We start from the raw sequence: 8468 nt of genomic DNA on the forward strand, positions 1-8468 counted from the left end.
TCTCTCTCTCTCTCTCTCTCTCTCTCTCTCACACACACACACACACACACACACACACACACACAGCTGAGATTTATCACACACAGGCAAAATTTTCTCAGAGGAAGCTGTCCCCTTCTTATGGGACACGCCCATGATTTGGTCAAAGAGTCATTTAATACCCTAGGCCAGATAACACCAATCCAAAAAAAAAAAAGTTTCCATCCTCAGTGCCAAGAACACTAAAATGTTTTGCTTTAGGGTGACAGAACACTCATCTTGGAATATAGCTGCCATGAAAAGATTTATTTCCCAGCTTTTCTTGCAGTAGGTGTGGCTACATGACCAAGTTCTGACCAATGGGATGTTAGGGTCAAGGCAATGGGTAACTTCTAGGTAAAGTTGCTCTGTGGATGGGGGACTGTGGCTTCCTGCTTACTTTAGGAACATGGACACAAGGCCATAATCAGAGTTGGGGTGGCTACCTGAGGCCTCTAGCTACACAAGGTTGCTGTTGTGCAGGACTGGGGTCCTTGTACCAGCCCTGTGGTGACAGCCCTGTACAGACTTTGGTGCACAGGAGAAAAAGAAGCTTCTGTCCTGTTGAAGTGTTTGGGAGGTTTGTTCAAGTGAATCAGCTAAATTCCAATGTTCGGCTCTAGACAGGAGTGTGGTCTCATTCCTGCCCAGGACAGATCTCCAGCAGAAGTTTGCCACAGATGGTCCATGCTTTCTTCCTGAGGTTTCTGGGAAGTGAAAACATAAGAAGAAAAGCCAATTTTGCTAGGCTTGCTGTTCAGGGCCAGAGGCCCATGGGTGGTCTCTGAGAGGTGGACAGGCCAGTCAAGTGCCCCCCCCATGGACAATCAGAACAGGTGGGGCAGTGGCTGGAGGCTCTGCACATCAGCTAATGCTAGAGGCAGCTTTCAGGGTCAGGGCAAGCATGAGCCTTCTCAGCTTGTTTTTCTGAACATGTTAAGAACTCTGGCATGTTCCACTTTTAAAAACCCACAGGCAAACCAAACAAGAGCCTCTGCCCACCTCTATCTCTGCAGTCCTTGTCTGCCACAGACACCGTCAGTCTCATAAACTGTGTCATGGAATCCCTTCGCTCTGATGAACATGACTGCTGAGGACAGGCTTCCCTGAGGGGCAGCCGAGAGGCAAGGCATCCGAGTTCAGCATGAGGGTGGGCTGAGAAGCATGGTGATCCCACACTGTGTTATACCCAACACTCTCCGTTCTCGTGTCCAGATCATGTGCCAAACAGATGCAAAGACAGGTGACCTCCTCGGAGTAAGGCACCCGTGGCACAGCTGGGGCTGGGGATCTGTGCCACTCTGCAGCCCCTCTGGAACTCTGTATGTACTTTATGGCAGCAAACGGGAAGAGGCATGGGTGAGGTTGGGTGCGGTGCTCTCTGGGCCGCGGTGTCTTCACTATGGATAAACTGTCACTTTGGGTGTGGTATTCCTTCATTCTCTTGGCGCACTGGTATGGAGTAAACCACAGTGAAGCACTGGGTACCAAACTAAAGGGAACACAGGAAAACAGCAGCTGCCAACGATGAGAGAGCAGTGAGGCCATTCTGAAGAGAGAAGCCCTTAGCATCTATGAGGGTTCCCACAGTAGCCTCCGTGGAAGTGGGAAGTTACCACGGAGGTATCTACTAGTGTTCATTTGGGGGACAGCAGCCTGAGCTGCCACCTGAGTACCTCTCTGCAACCAGGGAATTATATCTGCCTTCAGATACTTTGTCCTGCTTTCATTTCTGTTGCTGTGATTTAAAAAAAAAAAAAAAAAAAAAAAAACTCTGGCAAAAAGACAACATAGAAAAATTCATTGGTTTACAATCCTAAATTACAGTCCATCATTTTGGGAAGGTCAAGACAGGAGCTCAAGCTGCTAGTCATATCACAGCTGCATCAGAGAGAATAAATTCATTTTTGCTTGCTTGCTCTTGGCTAGCTTTCTTCTCTCTTACATTGTTCAAGACCCACTGCCTAGGGAATGGGGCCACCCACAGTGGGTTGGGTCTTCCTATATCAATTAATAATCAAGATAAACCCCCAAAGATGTGCCCATAAGTTAAACAGATCTAGATTAACTTCTTACTTACTAAGACATTCTTTCCGGGTGATTCTGAGCTGTATCTGTTAAAATAAACCATCCACATATCTGCAAAGTGGGGGCATGAACAGCACCTAACTCTTGAGAACCAGAGACTCCCCTATCCTGTCAGGTATCCGAACATCTGACAGGCTGGAGGGGGGATCAAGGGGCTTCAGCTCATGAATGCATCCTGTAGGTTCAGGCCTCTGGTGAGGGGCAACATACAGAATGTGTAGGAGGGCTGCCAAGATCTTGTGCAGCTAAGGAGACCAGAACTGAGGATCTCTCTTTAGAAAGCCCCTCTAATGCCAAGTCAGCTGGGCTATCTCTTGGCCTCCTAAAACCATATGTAAGAGACTTTAAGCACAAAAATTGCGTTATGTGTTGAAAATTAGCACAGCTATCTTGAGATAGCAGTTTCCAGAGCGATGAGTTCCCTGTCACTTGCAAGCAGGTCGAGACCAAGGAACCCTGAGGTTCAAGGCAAAGGAGACCCCAACATCATCCCGGACCAGATTCAGTCTAATAGTGATGATGACAATAATGATGGTGATAAAGATGATGGTGATGGTGATGATGATGATAATGGCGATTATGGTGATAATGATGATGGTGATGATGATGATAATGGCAATGATAATGATGACGATGGTGATGGTAATGATGACGATGGTGATGATGGTGATAATGATGATGGTGATGGTGGTGATGATGGTGATGGTGATGATGATATGGATGATGATGGTGATGATGATAATGGTGATAATGGTGGTAATGATGATGATGATAGTGATGATGATATGGTGATGATGATAATGATGATGGTGATAATGATGATGATGGTGATGACGATGGTGATGATGATATGATGATAATGATGGTAGTGATGATGATTGTGATGATGATAATGGTGATGATGATATGGTGATGATGATAGTGATGATGATATGGTGATGATGATGATGATGATGATGATATGGTAATGATGATGATGGTGGTGATGATGATAATGGTGGTAATGATGATGATGATGGTGATGATGATAATGGTGGTAATGATGATGATGGTGATGATGATGATGATGATGATGATATGGTGATGATGATGATATGGTAATGGTGATAGTGATGATGATGATGGTGATGATGATATGTGATGATGATGGTAGTTATGGTAGAGGTGGTAATGGTGTGGTGGTGACAGTGGTAGTGATTGATGATGGTAGTGATGATAACAGTGATAAATATCAACCATGGGTTATTAAGAGCCTACAAAGTGTCAGGAATTATAAATATTAGTTCTTTTTTATTGATTTCTTTTTAAATTACCAAAGTCAAGCTCTTAAAGAGACTAGATGATACAAATAAAGAGCTCAGTTCACCTGAGGCATGGGCAGATGATCCAGAAGTCAAGGCACAACAGACAGTGGATAAATCCTTGTCCTACCCACTGTGTCTCTTCATTTCCTGCTGATGCTGCACAGAGTATCCCACACATGAGTCTAACCACACATGCACATACATACATGAGCACATGTATACACACATATGGATATTAATGTACATACATGTATTCACACACAAGGGCACATGTGCACACATGATTATGCATATGCGCACATGTATATGTATGCATATGTATGTGCACATATATGCATGCATGTGTACACATGTGTACACACTTAACATACATTTTCTTTACAGTTTTGGATATCACAGACCTGCACTGTGTCTACAGGGCTGGATCCTCCTGGAGGCTGTGCTGAAGAATCTGTTGCCTGGTCTCTCCCACTTCCAGTGGCTGTTACAGTCCATGCCTTTTGACCCTTCCTTCTCTGTAAGCCCTGGCTTGTTTCCATCATCCAATCTCCCATGACTTGCCTGCCTCTCTCCTTCACTCAGAGACTCCTGTGTTCACAGTGGGCCCACTGGCATGCTCCAGGACACTTTGTGTGGCAAGATCCTTAATTCCTCCAGACATAAAGGTAACTTTAGGCACGTGGTGCCACATATTCTAGGTCCTGAGAACTTGACCATGGGCAACTTGGCATGCACAATGGGAAGAGTATATTTAGTTTATATCTCAACAGCAGGAAGCCTGGCCCAAGGTTGGCTCCAGGGTGATTCATGGTGGCTCCAAAATAGTGGCATTAGGGTCATAGACTCTTTCCTTTGTGACTTTTATCCTTGTCCTCGTCATCTCTTGCTCACAGGGCAGCTGCTACATCTCTTGGCAACAAACCCTCATACACGCGTGACTAAACAAGGAGGGCAGCAGGAGGTCTTCTCCATTTTTCACTTGTCAAGGAAGTCTTATTGCCTGGCTTGAGCCCTACAGTCTCCCATCTACAGCCCCTGCTGCGAGCAGGCATTGGACCAAGGGTCAACAGACCTGGGCATCCTGAAGAGCGATCAATGAAAGAAAGCTGGTTTCCTGAGGCCATGCTCTAAACCCAGTTGTTCACACAGTCCAGGCTCCAGGCTCTGTACCAGCAATTTCTAAAAGCCAAGGCTGAAGGAGCAGGAAGAGGGAAAAAGAACCCTTGATCTGATCATCTGTGTAGCTGCAGGGCTGCACACAGACAACGCTAGGTTGTGTCTGCAGACCAGTGAGGGACAGATGTGAGGACTGGGGGCTGAGGCCCGCAAACACCAGGCTCAGGTAACTGGAGCAGCCGTGGGAGCAGCTGGGACTCTGATATGGGCCTCGAGGGTGCAGGCTGGCATAATGGCAGGCTGGAAGCAGTGAGGCTGCAAGTAGCCAGGGATGCAGAAGCAGACTGAAGCTCGAACCCCAGCTGTCCAGTGCTGAGACCCACAGTGGGGACTCGGTAAGAGACGCTGACCCTCAGTCTTCCATTATACTCCATGTTAATCCCAGCCAGTCCTACAGGCACTTCTTCCTCAAGAGGGCTTCGCCAGCTCTGTTAGAACTCGACTTTGCCAAATCAATGATCAATATGCAATGGATTCAGTCTGCAGGCTGGGGCGCCAGGAGCTAGCCTGGCTGCCGGATCTCTGCCACATTCTGACAAGACAGATTGGTCTCTGGAATTCTTCAGGGAGAGGGAGGGAGGGAGGCAAACTTCAGTTTTCCCTGGCTCATCTTTAAAACTGAAACTGCACATAAACATAAGGGGGAAAATCCTCAGCTCCACTCCAAAGAAAAACATGTCCTCTTGGTCTTGGGACAAGAGATCCAGCTCTGTTTCCATGACTCTGTCGCCAGCTGGAGCTAGGTGAAATGGGGTATCTCCCTGACCCTGGCTCTCCTCAGCTCCTACAGGCACCAACCAAAGACAAAGATGGGCAAGTCAGATGTGACACTCCCTCAGGGACAGGGAGTATCTGAGCCAGCACCAATCTTAGAGGCAGTGGTGCAATGTGTTCATTCCACAGACAGGGAAACTGAGGCCTGGGAGTGGGGGAGGGTCACTCAACTGCCAAGCAGCAAAGAAAGACATGAGCAGGAGCTTAAATTCACATTTGATGACTCCAGTTTCTTCAGAATCAAGGTGTAAATGGTTGCACACGCATATGTGCATGGACATATTTGTGTGCGTGCATGCTTATGCATGAACATGTGCATACACTGTGTGTGAACATAAGCATACACATGTGGATACACATGCACATATGTGTGTGCGTACATGTCTTTGACTGGTACTTACAGGTGCAGATACACATACACATGTACATGCTGGAGTAAATACACAGCATATAAAGGTATGTATGTACACACATGATGTAAGTGGTATGTAAGCATACATGTATTATGAACACATACAACATGCAAATGTATCTTCATGGACATTCACATTTATAGACAATGGGTACATGTGTGCACACTTGAATAAGCATACTCATATGGGTGTGTATACATGAATATGTGTATGCATGAGGCCAGGGGGAAGGATGTATATATGTGTTCGTGTATACCTCTGAACGCAGCAGGGTAATTCAAGGAGACCTGTGCCCATCAGCACCTGCCAGGGTTCATCCAGAGACATTCAACCAAATCCCTTGGTTAGAGGCCATAACAGAATCGAGAGTCCAGGACCCAACATCCAGGGTGGTCCTGGCTGACCAACCATATCGTTCTAGACACCACTCATCAGTATACCTCTAAATATCCAGGATACTTCACTTTATGTGGCTTTCCTTCTGAAATGTACCAGGACTTCCCCAGCATGCATCCACAGAGTGGGTACAGACACACCCACTGATGCCAGTGTGGCCTGCCACCAGCTGCTCTTGGGGTGCACATACTGCTTGCCTGCCACAGAACAACTAGAAGCAAACTGTCAGGCCTAATTAGCTATCTCTGGGCAAAGAAGCCCTTCCAGACACTTTATACGTCCCTGTCATTGCAGAGACCTCAACATCTGCCCCAAATGCAGCCCAGGGCTCTCAAGCCAAGGACTAAGAGCAGGCTCCTCAACTCTTACCTCTGGTCGCTGACCCCAGAGTGGAGCTGTGGCCAACATCCCTACAACATGTAGCCATCATCTCCAAGGGTCAGGCACTGGCAAGCCCTCCAGATGCCCTGGCCAGGTTGACCCTGCACCCTGTCCCCAGCGCAGATCCCTTTGCCTTTATATATCTTGTGTCTAGCCAGCCATCACTTATAAGCATGAGGCTGTGCACAGTCTGGGCCTGAGACAGCTACCTGTTGTCCCTGCAGTTTCTCACAAGAGGGCTCCTCTCTGATTCGGGGAGGTCCACAGTGCTGCCTGCAAGGAGAAGCCATCTCTCTAACACTTGTATCTGACCAGTGCCCACTTGCCTTTCTCCTCATCTTCCTTTGGCTCCCCCATTCTCCAGGGCACACCGGGCACATTCTCACCTCGGAAGCATCCCATCGGAAGGAACACTCACACTCCTAAGGAGCACTCTGTTCTAGGCAGCATTCACACACTAGGGACTACCTCAGTCCCTAGGGAACACTGTCCACAAGGCCTCTTCCTAATAACCCCTCCATATATGCTGCAAAGGTGACACACGCTGTCACCTCCTTCCAGAAGCTCTCCTAGCCAGACAGGAACATCAAACGCTAGGCCAGTTCTCCTCTGGCTCAGGTGTTGATGATCAGATTGTGGTATGGAGGCTTCTGCACAAACCAGCTGAAATTGTCCTGACTAGTGGCCCCTGTTACGGCCTCAGGATAAGAAAGACCTTTTTAATAACTATAGTGGCTCTTCCTCCCAGATCACATTCTCAGATGACAGTACAGGGCACTTTGTTACTCCTGAGTACGAAAGTACTCAGGGTGGGCATCAGGAACCATGCCCTGCACGGACACAGGACTCAGGACAGGCCCATGGTTTGAACTGTTTCACTTCTGCCTGATCCTAGTTGAGCACCCTTGCCCTGAGGGTAGGCCCTGTGGATCCTCTAGGGTGGCAGTGCTCTCAAGGAAGCTGCACTGTCTTCAAAGATTGCAGACCAGATGCAAAAGCTGGGGTTCAGCAAGAAGCAGCCATCAGAGCAGGCATAAGTCCAGGCTCCATAGGTCATTGCTTCAAGGTCCTCGTGATGATTTCCCTTTCCCGGCTATCTGACTGTATAGGGAGAGGTCCTGGCCAGCCTCGATGGGGAGAATGGTCCTCCTTCAGTCCTAGCGTGGAAATGTTAAGCCTGGGAACTCCAGTTTATTCCCTTGGCCACCTCCTCCCTAGAGCTCTGTCTCCATAGACCTAGGGCTCAGATATCAGTGTCTAGCACTTAGCTGAGGCCACGGGTGATAGGACTTCTGTGAAATGAACAGACAAGATCTCCCCAACATTTGCTCACTCTCCCTTGAACCCACTCACAGGCAAGTCAGTCTGGAGTTTGTCAAAGGCGTTAATCTTGAGTATCCCCTCCAGCTTTGAAAAGCAGGGTCGCACAGCATAAAGATTAAACTTCAACAATTGATATAGAGCTTGGGAGCCTGATCCGGGCCTCCACTGACACCATGGTTATGATTCACGATCCCGCAGCGCTGGGAGGTGCACAGAGGAGGGAACTGAGGCCGATTGAGGAGGTGGCTCAGAAGGGGAGCAGGGACCCCAAGCTCCACAGGAACGATGCGCACAGGCGGTGAGGCGTTCTCTGCAAGGCTGCTACAGGCTCGCTCTCCAATCCGGCCGCCAACCCAAGCCAGCCCCTTGTTGCACGAGGGTGTGCGCGCCCGCGCGCTCCATCGCTTGTAACCATAACCGAGTGAGGTGGAGGCTTTGGTCTTAGAAAGAGCAGGCTTCTAGAACTCACCGCTCAGGCCAGCCCGCGCTCAACCGGGCCCCGCAAGCTGCAGTTAGCCCTGGAGGGGGCGCCCTCGCTGAGTGCGCGCCCTGCGCCGCCGCCACGGGCTCCTCCCCGGCGCCGCCGGCAGGTTCG

Source organism: Microtus ochrogaster, unplaced genomic scaffold, assembly GCF_000317375.1.
Source record: "Microtus ochrogaster isolate Prairie Vole_2 unplaced genomic scaffold, MicOch1.0 UNK5, whole genome shotgun sequence".
NCBI classification, from domain to species: domain Eukaryota; kingdom Metazoa; phylum Chordata; class Mammalia; order Rodentia; family Cricetidae; genus Microtus; species Microtus ochrogaster.